Consider the following 14,895-nt stretch of genomic DNA (forward strand, 5'->3'; position numbering starts at 1 on the left):
TTGGATTTGTGCCCAAGTCCCTGGATTCCTCTGAGTTCACCGAGCACGCCACTAGGCAAATCATGGGGCATCAACAGAGAACAGTTCTGCTTTGCGGCAGGAATGCGCCCAACTCTCGTAGAGGAGAATGGGGCATGGGGAAGTTGTTTTCCAGCCAGGATGCAGGAACCCGAAGCTGAGCGCACAAGGTTGACGTATTAAAAAAAAGTCCTAACCCATTTGACAGACTGTAGTATTTTCTTTTTTTGTTCCTCAACCTACATCAGTGTCAGTGGCTGAGCATTGAGTCCACTGGCACCGAAGGATGAGCCTAAGGAGGAACTGTAAACCTCAGTTCCCCAGTTTTCAGCAACCCTCTGCATTTCTTTCCAGTTCTGGGACCTAGTCCTTTTAGATGCAGCCATGATTATAATTATAATTATTGTCCACACTGCCCAGAACTATCATATCCCTTTCCTCTTCTTGAAATAAGTCTGACTGAAAAAAAAAAAAAAAAGTCTGACTAGGAGCCACCCAGCTAAATCTAGTCTCTTGCATTCTCCAGAGAGTTTCTCCTGCTCCCCATGGTTGTGCAAGGGTCCTGAGGTCTTATGAACAGTCTGTGTTTGTGGCCCTTGGCCATCCGATAATCTGTGACCTGCTCCCCTCCTTGCTAAAGCTGTGCCTGGGCATCTTCCAAGCCCACCCTCTCTAAACCAAACTTGCACACCCTCAGCTTTTGAGAAATGGTGCTCCTCTCCCAGGGTTAGGGAGATTTCTCTTCCTCCCACTCCACAGGCAATGGACTTTTCATTCCTTGATGACAGTGACCTTATGGGAGGTTTTCAGACTGGTCCCTGAGATTAGGAAACCTTATCTTCTCTCTTCAAAGCTTGGCGTCAGGACCCTTGTGGTCTCAGGAATTCTATTTGCTGTGTTAAATGCTGAACGGTGACTCTTTCCTTCGCTGTTTAAATTTTGATCTTCTGTAAGACCAGGAAGTTTCTCACTGCAGAGGGGACAAGTCCCTAGAAAAGGAACACGAATAGGGAAAAAAAAACAATAAGATTTTCATTAAGTATCACTCCCCTTGCATTACACATGACACAGGTCTGGAGGTGGCTACAGGACCCCTTTTGGCATCTGTTATAGTCTCCCCTCACCAAGCAACCCCTCCCATCCCCGGACCCTAATCCTCTGTTCTTCTCTGCTGGTCCTATGACCTCAAGTGCTTGGCCTTCCCTAGCCCTCAAAGCCTTGTCACATGTTCTGTTGTTTTTCTGTGTTGTCTGACAATTCTGACAAATCTTCAGTGATATATCTTTTTTTATTATTAACATATAATATATTATTTGCCCCAGGGGTACAGGTCTGTGAATGCTCAGTCTTAACACAATTCACAGCACTCACCATAGCACATACCCTCCCCAATGTCCATCTCCCAGCCACCCTATCCCTCCCCAACCCCAGCAACCCTCAGTTTGTTTCCTGAGATTAAGAGTCTTTTATGGCTTGTTTCCCTCCCCAGTCCCATCTCGTTTCATTTTTTCCCTCTCTACCCACCCTCATAAATCCCCACTCTGCCTCTCAAATTCCTCATATCAGAGAGATCATATGATAAGTGTCTTTCTCTGATAGATTTATTTCACTTAGCGTAATACCCTCTGGTTCCATCCACATCGCTGCAAATGACAAGATTTTGGGGTTTTGATGGCTGCATAGTATTCCATTGTATATATATACCACATCTTCTTTATCCATTCATCTGTTGATGGACATCAGGGCTCTTTCCGTAGTTTGGGTATTGTGGACATTGCTGCTATAAACATTGGGATGCACGTGCCCTTCGGATCACTACATTTGTATCTTTAGGATAAATACTCAGTAATGCCATTGCTGGGTCATAGGGTAGCTCTATTTTCAACTTTTTAAGGAACTTCTATGCTGTTTTCCAGAATGGATGCACCAGCTTGCATTCCCACCATCAGTGTAGGAGGGTTCCCCTTTCTCCATATCCTCGCCAACAGCTGTCTTTTCCTGACTTGTTAATTTTAGCCATTCTGACTGGTGTGAGGTGATATCTCATTGTGGTTTTGATTTGTATTTCCCTGATGCCGAGTGATGTGGAGCATTTTTTCATGTGTCTGTTGGCCATCTGGATGTCTTCTTTGCAGAAATGTCTGTTCATGTCCTCTGCCCATTTCTTGATTGGATTATTTTTTCTTTGGGTGTTGAGTTTGAAAAGTTCTTTATAGATTTTGGATACTAGTCCTTTATTTGATGCGTCATTTGTGAAACTCTTCTCCCATCCAGTCCACTGTCTTTTGGTTTTGTTGACTGTTTTCTTTGCTGTGCAAAAGCTTTTGATCTTGGTGAAGTCCCAATAGTTCATTTCTGCCCTTGCTTCCCTTGTCTTTGGCAATTTTGCTAGGAAGAAGTTGTTGCGGCTGAGGTTGAAGAGGTTGCTGCCTGTGTTCTCCTCTAGGATTTTGATGGATTCCTGTCTCACATTGAGGTCTTTCATCAGTTTTGAATCTACTTTTGTGTGTGGTGTAAGGAAATTGTCCAGTTTCATTCTTCTGCATGTGGCTTTCCAATTTTTCCAACATCATTTATTGAAAAGACTGTCTTTTTTTCCATTGGACATTCTTTCCTGTTTTGTTGAAATTTAGTTGACCATAGAGTTGAAGGTCCATTTCTGGGCTCTCTATTCTGTTCCATTGATCTATGGACAGTTTTTGTGCCAGTACCAGACTATCTTGATGATTACAGCTTTGTAATAGAGCTTGAAGTCTGGAATTGTGATGCTGCCAACTTTGATTTTCTTTGTCAATATTCCTCTGGCTATTCAGGATCATTTCTGATTCCATATAAATTTTAGATTATTTTTTCCATTTCTTTGAAAAAAATTGATTTTTTTAAAAGTTGATGGTATTTTGATAGGGATCGCATTAAACGTGTAGATTGTTCTAGGTAGCATAGACATTTTCACAATATTTGTTCTTCTAATCCATGAGCATGAAATGTGTTTCCATTTCTTTGTGTGTTCCTCAATTTCTTTCATGGATACTTTATAGTTTTCTGAGTACAGATTTTTTGCCTGTTTGGTTAGGTTTATTCCTAGGTATCTTATGGTTTGGGGTACAGTTGTAAATGAAATCAACTCCTTAATTTCTCTTTCTTCTGTCTTGCTGTTGTAGAGAAATGCAACTGACTTCTGTGCATTGATTTTATATCTTGCCACTTTGATGAATTCCTGTATGAGTTCAAGCAGTTTTGAAGTGGAGTCTTTTGGCTTTTCCACATAAAGTATCATATCATCTGCAAAGTGTGAAAGTTTGACTTCTTCTTTACTGATTTGGATGCCTTTTCTTTCTTTCTGTTGTCTGATTGCTGAGGCTAGGACTTCTAGTACTATGTTGAATAGCAGCGGTGATAGTGAACATCTGAGTCGTGTTCCTGAACTTAGGGGGAAAGTTCTCAGTTTTTCCCCATCGAGAATGGTATTTGCTGTGGGTTTTTCATAGATGGCTTTGATGATATTGAGGTATGTACCCTCTATGCCTACACTGTGAAGAGTTTTGATCAAGAAAGGATGCTGTACTTTGTCAAATGCTTTTTCAGCATTTATTGAGTGTATCATATGGGTCTTGTTCTTTCTTTTATTAATGTATCGTATCACACTGATTCATTTGCAGATGTTAAACCAACTTTGCAGCCTAGGAATAAATCCCAATTGGTCGTGGTGAATAATCCTTTTAATGTACTGTTGGATCCTATTGGCTAGTATTTTGGTGAGAGTTTTTGCATCTGTGTTCATCAAGGATATTGGTCTGTAATTCTCCTTTTGATGGGGTCTTTGTCTGGTTTTGGGATCAAGGTAATGCTGGCCTCATAAAATGAGTTTGGAAGTTTTCCTTCCATTTCTATTTTTTGGAACAATTTCAGGAGAATAGGTATTAATTCTTCTCTAAATGTTTTGTAGAATTCCCCTGGGAAGCCATCTGGCTCTGGGCTCATGTTTTTTAGGAGATGTTTGATGACTGCTTCAATCTCCTTACTGGTTATGGGTCTGTTGAGGTTTTCTATTTCTTCCTGCCTCAGTTTTGGTAGTTTATATGTCTCTAGGCATGCATCCATTTCTTCCAGATTGTCAAATTTGCTGTTGTATAGTTGCTCTTAATATGTTCTTATAATTGTTTGTATTTCTTTGGTGTTGGTTGTGACCGCTCTACTTTCATTCATGATTTTATTAATTTGGGTCCTTTCTCTTTTCTTTTTGATATGTCTGGCCAGGGGGTTACCAATCTTATTAATTCTTTCAAAGAATGAGCTCCTAGTTTCATTGATTAGTTCTACTATTATTTTGGTTTCTATTTCATTGAATTCTGCTCTGATCCTTATGATTTCTCTTCTTCTGCTGTTTAGGCTTTCTTTGCTGTTCTTTTCCCAGCTCCTTTAAGTGTGGGATTAGGTTGTGTGTTTGAGACCTTTCTTGTTTCTTGAGAAAGGCTTGTATTGCTTGTATACTTTCTTCTCAGGCCTGCCTTTGCTGTGTCCCAAATATTTTGACTGTTGTGTTTTCTTTTTCATTTGTTTCCATGAACTGTTTAAATTCTTCTTTAATTTCCTGGTTAACCCATTTTTTCTTTAGTAGGATGCTCTTTAGCCTCCATGTATTTGAGTTCTTTCCAACTTTCCTTTTGTGATTGAATTCTAGTTTCAAAGCATTGTGGTCTAAAAATATGTGGGGAATGACCTCAGTTTTGGTACCAGTTGAGACCTGAATTGTGACCCAGGATGTGATCTGTTCTGGAGAATGTTCCATGTGCACTAGAGAAGAATGTGTATTCTGTTGTTTGGGGATGGAATGTTCTGAGTATATCTGTGATGTCCATCTGGTCCAGTGTGTCATTTAATGCCTTTATTTCCTTGTTGATCTTTTGCTTAGATGATCGGTCCATTTTGGTGAAGGAGGTGTTAAAGTCCCCTACTTTTATTGTACTTTCATTGTAGTATTGTCGATGTGTTTCTTTGATTTTATTATTAATTAGTTTATATAATTGGCTGCTCCCATGTTAGGGGCATAGATATTTAAAATTGTTAGATCTTCTTGTTGGACAGACCCTTTAAGTATGATATAGTGTCCTTCCTCATCTCTTATTATAGCCTTTGGCTTAAAAATCTAATTTATCTGATATAAGGATTGCCATCCCAGCTTTCTTTTGATGTCCACTAGGATGGTAAATTGTTTTCCACCCCCCCTCATTTAAATCTGGAGGTGTCTTTGGGTCTATAATGAGTTTCTGGTAGACAGCATATCTATGGGTTTTTTTTTTTTTAATCCATTCTGATACCCTGTGTCTTTTGATTGGGGCATTTAGCCCATTTACATTCTGGGTAACTATTGAAAGATATGAATTTAGTGCCATTGTATTGCCTGTAAGGTGACTGTTACTGTGTATTGTCTTTGTTCCTTTCTGGTCTACTACTTTAAGCTTCTCTCTTTGCTTAGAGGATCCCTTTTAATGTTTCCTAAAAATTCTTTTAGTTTTTGTTTGTTCTGGAAGCTTTCTATCCCTCCTTCTATTTTCAATGACAGCCTAGGTGGATACAGTATTCTTGGCTGCATATTTTCCTCATTTAGTGCTCTGAATATATCATGCCACTCTTTTCTGGCCTCCCAGGTCTCTGTGGATAGGTCTGCTGCCAATCTAGGATTTCTACTGTTGTATGTTACAGACCTCTTTTCCTGAGCTGCTTTCAGGATTTTCTCTTTGTCACTAAGACTTTTAAGTTTTACTGTTAGATGATGGGGTGTGAACATATTTTTATTAATTTTGAGGCAGATTCTATGTGCCTCCTGGATTTTGATGCTTGCTCCCTTCCCCAAATTAAGGAAATTCTCTGATATAATTTGCTCCAATATACCTTCTGCCCCGCTCTCTATTTCTTCTTATTCTGGATCCCAATTATTCTAATATTGTTTTATCTTAAGGTATCACTTACATCTTGAATTCTCCCCTTGTGGTCCAGTAGTTGTTTGTTTCTCTTTTGCTCAGCTTCTTTATTCTTCATCAGTTGGTCTTCTAGATCACTAATTCTCTCTTCTGCCTCATTTATCCTAGCAGTAACAGGCTCCATTTTTTATTGCACATCATTAATAGTTTTTTTTTTATTTCAACTTGGTTAGATTTTAGTTCTTTTATTTCCCCAGAAAGGGATTTTATTTCTCCAGAAAGAGATTCTCTAGTATCTTCCATGCTTTTTTTGAACTCAGCTAGCACCTTGATAATCATCATTCTGATAATCACCATTCTGAACTCTAGTTCTGACATCTTACTAATGTCCATATTGATTAGGTCCCTAGCCATAATTACTGCCTCTTGTTCTCTTTTTTTTTGTTAGTTTAAATTTAAAATTTAAAATTTAAGTGCTCGCTTTGGCAGCACATATACTAAAATTAAAATTTAAAATTTAAATTTTAAAATTAATTGTTTTACAAACAGTTGCAACGATGGTACAGAGTTCCCCGTACCCTTCATGCAGCTTTCCTCAACAGTAACATCTCAAATAACTAGTACATTGTCAAAGTAGGAAATTAACATTGGTGCCATATTATAAACTTGAGTACAGCATATGACTCCTTTTTATTATCATCGTACATTACCTTCTACTACAGTATTGATGCATAACTAGCTTTACAGAAATATTTTTAAATGAACATTGTTTGGATGAGAATATGAAAAAATCATATTTTAACCAAAATTTCCTCATCTATGAGACCGTAAGACTGTTCTACAAAATGCCTTGACTTTCAAATTTCTTGAGTTATAAAACATTGCCACTGTCCTCCATGAAAGAAATATACATTTAAATTATTTTTTGCCAAAATTGTAATAATCCTGCTTGATTTTCTCTACTCAATTCTTCCTAATGATTGCCAGTGAGCTGATGCTGAAGTATTGGGTTCTAGAAACTTGTCCTTTAGAGGGGGGAATCAGCATTCACTAACATTCTATTTTATAAAGCATCTTGTTCTTTTTTTTCAGGTGAGTTTTTCTTCGTCATTATATCCAGATAAGAATAGATGAATGAGAGAATAAAATACTAAAAGGATAGCAACGACCCTCCCAAAATATATAGTAACCAAATTGGAAGAGACCTGAAGCCAGGGGGAGAAGAAAGGAGGAAAAGAAAAAAAAAATATATATATTTATACACAAACATACATACATATTATGCTGGTGAATAGAACAGAGCCACACAATTGATTTGGGGTATATTTTGGTCTGTTAGAAGAAGCTGCCTCCCAACATTTTAAAGAAAGAAGAACTTTATACACACACAAACACACACATACACGCACACACACACACAAAATAAGGGTAAACATGATGACGGGATGGAATATGACTATAAAGATGAAAATTTTAAAAGATTCTAAAAAAGGAGTTGATAAGATAAGAAGTTGGTTGAAAAAAGAAAAAAGGGAAGAAAGAGTGTGATCAGACTGGAGACTAGATAAAACCATGTGCTAAATTTAGGGTGTATTTTGATCTGTTAAGAGAAACTGTATCCCAAAATTTTTAAGAAAAACCTATATTTATACAAAAAATAAGGTTAACTAGAATGAGGGATAGAATATGACATTAACAATAAAAATTTTAAAAAGATTTTTTAAAAAGGTATTAATAAGATAAAATAGTTAAAAAAGGTTAATATGGGAAATAGGAAAATTTTTAAAAAGTAGATTAAGAAAAAAAAATTTAACTTTGAAAGACTAAAGAATCGTGGGGGAAAAATCATGAATTCTATATGCTGCATTCCCCTAGCTCTGGAGTTCTGCAATTCTCATTTATTGATGAACTTGGTCTTGGCTGGATGTTCTTGGTGATCTTCTGGGGGAGGGACCTGTTGCCATGATTCTCAAATGCCTTTGCTTGAGGCAGAATTTCACCTAATTGCAGTTTCAACCTATCCCACAAAGGTAACATTAACCTGTCAGCTAGGAAGTTTTCAATCTGGTCCAATGAGTCTGCCACTTGGGTCTTCTCTATCCCTCAAAGAGGTGAGGTGGAACCTTGATTTTTTCCCCTAGAAAGAAGCATTGCCAAGAATAGTCCTTTTTTTTTTTTTTTTTTTTTGCTTATTAGCTACCTGGCCACCGCCTTATCCTATAAAACCTTTTATAGAAACCATCCGTGTTGAACATCTCCTTGGAACACCTGTCTACCTGCTCCATGGGGCCCTGCCTGATTCATGAAGCATTTCGTAAAGCCATTTAGATCTCCAAAGTTTGTTATTTTCCAGGAGAAAGAATTTCCTCTGTCCTTTAAGGTCCTTCAGGTTGGACTAAGAATCTAATTGATCCAAGGCAGATTTAGTGGAGAAAATCAAATTTAGTTTCACACATACACAAAATCCATAAATTCTAAAGACAGCAAATCCATAAATTCTAAAGACAGGCAGGCAACAGAGGGCTCACAGGACATCCAGAGGTAAGGTGAAAGATCAGAGCTGGGGATATAAAGAGGAGGAAGACAGAGGGCAGGTGAGAAGAGATGTTTGGAAAGCAAAGGTTGCTGTGTTGTGCAGGTAGGTTTCTAAGGAGGAATCTGTTAATGCCCTCTTCCTCCTAAGGGAGGCAGACCAGGGAGAGGTAAAGAATTTTTCCTGAATAAGCTGGGTTTTGGTTGCTTTTAACTCAAAAACAATTTTTACACCAGAGTGGTCCATCTTGGGGCAGCTTGCCCTTGGCCCCTACACAGTTAAAAAGTTTACTCCAGGGGCGCCTGGGTGGCTCAGTGGGTTAAGCCTCTGCCTTTGGCTCAGGTCATGATCCCAGGGTCCTGGGATCGAGCCCCATATCAGGCTCTCTGCTCCGCAGAGAGGCTGCTTCCTCCTCTCTCTCTCTGCCTGCCTCTCTGCCTACTTGTGATCTCTGTCTGTCAAATAAATAAATAAAATCTTTTAAAAAAAAAAGTTTACTCCAAAACTTGATATTTAATCTACTTGTATTAACAATTATGTACAGGTTACCTACAAAAACTTTACTAAGCATTAGACAAAGTCAAATTTATCCCAAGTTATTATAGTTTTTTAATTGATGGTAGCTCTTATAAATGATAACAACTTATTTGGCTGATAAACTCAGGTAGAATAAAAGTCTTTATATTTACTGTTGATAACTGTAAACATGTGTTTGTGTTAGCTAAACCATCAACCTTTAAGTAGTATTTATACCAAATAATTTTCTAGATTGTGTGAACTTGAAAAGCCCTTGGGTTAATTTCTACCTTTTGCCTAACACCTACTGTCACTTGCCTTCAAACCAGCTAAATGGAGGTCTTCACAAATTACTATTGGCAGTGCCATCTGAAGGTGGAAGCATTGACAATATCTATAGATGTCCACGAACGTACAGAAAGTTGCAGAGAGTAAAGCTTCTATTGTAAAATTACTGTCATGAAATTGGTACAATACTCAGTAGTTTTGCTGGCTCAGTCGGTAGAGCATGTGGTTCTTGACCTTGGGTTGTTGGTTCGAGCCATTGTTGGGTACAGAAATTACTTAAAAACTAAAATCTTAAAAAAAAATCCAACTTTTAAGTTTGGATCTATGTTCTGGTGGATGGAATAAGTTAAGGTTATTCATATAGAAGGCAAAAAATTTTTGGTTTTAGTATTTCCAAGGAAGACACTTAATATTTGTATTTGTTGAAGCAAATCAAGTTTTAAATGGCCTTGGCTTCCCTGTTTGCTTGGTAAGACTAATCTTCCTGGAATCTGCATTGTCAAGGAGTTCCTGGAGAAGATGAGTAGAACACTGAATGTTATATTTTGAAGGCACAGGAAAAAAATTCAAGCACTTTCTTGAAGGACTTTCTTATCTCTTTGGGCCAGGACTTTTACAATACTTATATGCCTTTTGAGATAAATAAGAGAGGCAGCTTGGGGAATGGTAAAAATTATCGGTGTTCTTTGAATTGTTTTTGGAACCAGACCTTCTGTCCTGTAAAGACTAGATTTGTAAAACAAGTACACCTGTTTTTAGTTTCTCAAAGAACAGACTTCTTGCTTTAATAATATTGAAGGACTGATGTGCCCATCCACCTGTGAGGAAGTCTTCCTCTGAGTAAATTTTGCTTAACAGAAAATGTATAAAAATTTAAAAAAAGAAAAAAGGGAAAACTAAAAAATTCTATCAGCGTCTAAATATCAGCTTTTAATTTGGCCAAATTTTTTATTCTGTAGTTACTAAAATTTTAAAAACTATATTATCAGATCTTAGCCAAGAAAGACAGTAACACTTGGGAATATTAAACAATATCATGGACCTAAAAGACTTCTTCAAAGGTGTAAACAGAACTACCTTTACAAGATCTAGAGCCACTCCCAAAGATAGCTTAAGAGAGAGCCGAGGCAGGTGGAAAGCCAAGCCAGGTTCTCAGGATGCAAAACTAGAGGGACAAGAGGAGATAGTAATTCCAGGAGAAAAGGATCCATAACCAGCTGGTCTGGACTTGGAAAGGAAGAGATAATGTTAATATTTATTTCCCTCTCTCACCTGGACTTAGGAGGATTGATTTAAAAATGAAAGAACCACAGAAACAAACTCTGGGGACCCTGCCCAGGTTGAAGAAGTGTTTTACCTTAGCCCTCAGTTCAGTCCTTGCCCAAGGATGACAGGCATCTTGGGAGGATCACCTGTCACCTCAGGTGGTTTCCTGTGGAAAGAAAAGTGTCTCCTCAGGGGGAAAGGCCCCTGAGGTGGGCAAGTAGCAGAGAGAGCACTCAGGGGAAGGAGGATGGGGGAGGCGTAGGATACAAGTCAGTCTTACAGGCTTCGGTCTCAAACATCCCTCATGTTTCTAACTGTCCAGTAGCCTTTATTCAGGAACCTTTCCATGTGACTACTTTGGAATCTTGAAGACTTTTGGAGGCTTCTACATATGAACTAAAGTAGGCATCCCATTCCATGGATTTAGATTGGGAACCCTGACTGTGGTTCTTAAAGGTACAATCCTGTCTAACTGGAAGTTTCCTCCTAATGGACACTATAATTCTAGGTTCTTTTTCAATTCTTCTTTTCCATCTTCCTAGCTATCTCTGCGTTCTGGAATTACAATTGTTAGACTTAAATAAGCAAATGTACAGTAGGTATTGCCCGTGACTGTATACCCACCCCCTAAGCCTTTGGGTTTCTAGGAGCCCAACTAATATTCAAAAGGGAGGTGCCACAGGGTTGGGGACCATGTGCTGTTTCATAGGGTACCTAGTGGCAGGAAAGTTTTCTTGATGCTGGTGGGTGACCTAGTTTCCATGTAACCTGTTCCATGGCCAACTTACCTTATTATGGGAGACTTCTGGAGGGGGCGGGCCGTCTAACAGCTTTTCAATGCTGGAATCGTGCCAACCAATCCTTGTGGCTTTCTGGCCTCCAAGATCTCACTAGCAAGAACCCTTATGTATACAAAATAAGACAAACCAACACATGCCTTCATATGTCAGCAGAACTGCGTCTCGCCACTAAGAAGGCCCCGTGAGCACCAGCTCCATGTCCTTGGGAAGCTTGCTGAGGTTTTCCAAACGGGGAATTGTGCCTGAAAGGCTTGGATTGGCTCAGGGAAGACCCTTCTGTCAACTCAGGGGGCTCCGGGCAGACATGCCAGCGCCACTGGACTCCTGGCCTAACCTTCCGCAGCCCAAGCTGATTTGCTCTGTAAGGAGACCCAGTTGGATTGGAAGCTCCAGGGTAAAAAATAGAGACAAACAGAGCAGAGCTCTGACCCACAGGAGCTTATCAGAAAGGAGGTCCAGAAAAGGAGCTGTGACCCACTGTCTAGACCTGTGGAATCATGTTCCTAAAGAGAGCAAAAATGATTTTCAGAGGGCAAATTCATGGTTTCCTGATGAACACTTTTTGGCTTAAAATAGCATCTTTCTTAAACGTTTTAAATTAAATCTCAAGAAAAGCACATTCGATGCTGAAGAACATAATAATCCACAACACAGAGAATGGGGAGGAAGAGGCAGTTTCGACATTCCGTCTTTCCTCGTTTTATGAAACCATATTTTTCTGGAAATAAAACATTTCTGTTGGCTTTGACAAAGACTAGGGAGGGAAGAAGAATCTGTGCCTAATGGAGACAGAAGAGGAGAGTGACGGAACACTGTGCCTTCCCCGGACACCTCTCCTTGTGTCCCCTTTCTTTCCAGGGATCTGGGCAAGTGTTTGGGGACTGCACACGATGGGGACAGATGTCCTGCTGTGTAGTTGCTGGAGAGCAGTTCCCAGAGCATCAGCCCAGGCCCTGTCAAGGTCTCTCCTCCCCTCTGTGAGCACATCCACTTCGAGTAGGTTATTTGGCTTTAAATAGAAATAGAGGATAGTTCACTTGTTTTTCTGCAGAATGAAGAAGGACGGAGGAGAGCAGTGTGGGAGATGAATCTGAAAATGATTGAACAGCACAACCAGGAGTACAGCCAATGGAAACACAGCTTCGAGATGGCAATGAATGCCTTTGGTGACCTGGTGAGTGTGGCTTGGGTTGCTGAATGTTTCATGTGTCCCCTCCTCAGTGTTTTGCCAAAATAATCTCAATTTTCAACATTCCACTTTCTTTTCCTTGAAGACCAATGAAGCATTCAGGCCCATAATGATTGGCCTTCAGATACAGAAGCGTGAGGAGGAGAATGTGTGCCAAGCCCCTCTCTCTGCTGAGACCCCCTCATCTGTGGACTGGAGAGAGAAAGGCTCTGCAAACCCCGTGAAGGCTCAGGTGAGCCAGTACTCAGCAGCTGCAGCTCGAGAGTAAAGGCGAAAGAAATCCGTGTCATTGCTGTGTTTGGCTGAGAAACAATGGACAGCTCATGATGTTTCAAAAGAGTTTCAGATGTGGGAGCTGCTGTTACTCTTGGTTCTGTAGCCAAGAGAGCTAATAGCTCTTGCTATTGGTTCTGTAGCCTGAGAGCTTTTTAATTTGGTTCCAGGGTCCTGTGCTTCTTGTTGGGCTTTTAGTGCAACTGGAGCCCTCGAAGGACCAATATTCTAGAAAACTGGCTATCTAGTGTCACTGAGTAAGCAGAACCTGCTGGACTGCTCTCGGGCTGAAGGCAGTGATGGCTGCAGTGGTGGTCTGATCGGTTAACCCTTCCAGTATGTTCAGAACGACGGAGGCCTGGACTCACAGGAATCCTACCCATATTGTTTAGGGGTAAATGGAGCCCCTTATCTTGTTATAAACTTGAACACTTGCAGAGAAAAGAGAAACTGTATTTCATATTCACAATTTAGATCGTAGCCTTTGTACCTGCAAACTGTCTTGATCTCATGTTCCCCAGGAGATGGATCAGTAATCAAGTAATCAAGTCTCTATCTATTTTGAAAGCTCCAATCCTGCAAATACAGTCCAGAAAATGCTGCTGCTAGTGTAACTGGGTTCTGGGTAGTCCCCAAGATGGCATACAAACTTCTGAAGGCAGTGGCTGCTGTGGGACCTGTCTCTGTGGCTTCAATGCAAGCCTGGATTCCTTCCAGTTCTGGAACCAACATAAGCATTTGCCTATGGAGACATTTAGACAAAAAATGGAAAAGTCACCATCATGCACAAGATTGAGTCATGTCGAATTTCATGTAGAATTTTGTGGGGTTTTGGTTTACACAATTGTTCATTGTGTACATGTAATATTTGTGCTGTTTCCATTTGTAATGACTGGAAACACATCCTCGTGTTAATCACTTCATAAATATATTTAAAAGGCTACATAATTTGACCAATATACTTAATTTACTATACCCTTTTGAAGTTACTAGAATTTTGAAATTTTTCATAGGATTTCACTTGAAACTGTAAAGAGCAGCTTGGTTCAAGTAATTTTGTGATCTGTGGTGTTTCCTTAGGCTGACACCCTCAAGGTAAGTTCCTATAAGTGGTCTTTTCTGGTTCATGATCTGTTATTTAGAAAAGAGATGGGGCCACTTTGTGTATTTGTGGGTGTTAGATGAGGGCCTAAGTCTCTTACCTAGCCCAAAAAGATCTAGCATTTTTTTCTTTTTAAGATTTTATTTATTTGTGAGTGAGAGAGAGAGAGCATGAGATGGAGAGGTCAGAGGGAGAAGCAGACTCCCCGAGGAGCTGGGAGCCTGATGCGGGATTTGATCCCAGGACTCTGGGATCATGACCTGAGCTGAAGGCAGTCGCTCAACCAACTGAGCCACCCAGGGACCCCAAAGATCTAGTTTTTAACCATATCTGGACTTAGGTCATTTCACTGAAAATTGAAATATCTCCCTTATCGTAGTTGATAGCTGGGTTACTATCACATGTCATATGGAAAACCTCACTCCAGCACCGAATTTTACTCTCCAGGCATTTATTAGGATCTGAAGTACAGCAGTGAACGCCTGAATCAGGGCGTTCTGGTGGTTGGTTATGTCTTTGAAGGACAGAATCAGAGAACAAAAAATATTGGATTTTCAAGAACAGGTATAAAAAGCCAAAAATACTTACCTTTGAAAAAGAAAAGGGCATCCTTTTTGGAATCAGTGCTTGGACACAAGTCCCCCAACCCTTGAGCACACTTGTGAAATCCCAGAAGTGTTAACCCCACGAGGCGGGAACACAGACATATTCATGAGACGACCACAGGAATGTACTGTCTCAAGCTGGCCAGGGTCCTGTGATGGTTTTGGTACCGTTGCATTTCTAAACTGGATTTTTTATTAATTCTGTAACACATCTGGCCCCAAGAGTTTCTTTTTTCTGTTTCCATTTGCAGTCTGTGAAAGGTCTGCGGACAGAACTCTGAGCTGGGTTAGAACTCGAGCAGGAACAGGAAGGGCCTCTCCAGATTCTTCCCGAATCTGTCCTGGCCTCTGGTGCCCTGCTCAGTGTTGGGTGTGATTGTTCAT

General features: G+C 39.9%; 1 pseudogene; it reads left to right on the plus strand.

Annotated features, from left to right (window-relative positions):
- Positions 1-12,124: 12,124 nt before the first annotated feature.
- Positions 12,125-14,769, plus strand: LOC116863158 (annotated as a pseudogene).
- Positions 14,770-14,895: the final 126 nt, after the last annotated feature.

Source organism: Lontra canadensis, unplaced genomic scaffold, assembly GCF_010015895.1.
Source record: "Lontra canadensis isolate GAN:19392208 unplaced genomic scaffold, GSC_riverotter_1.0 scaffold630, whole genome shotgun sequence".
Classification (NCBI taxonomy): Eukaryota; Metazoa; Chordata; class Mammalia; order Carnivora; family Mustelidae; genus Lontra; species Lontra canadensis.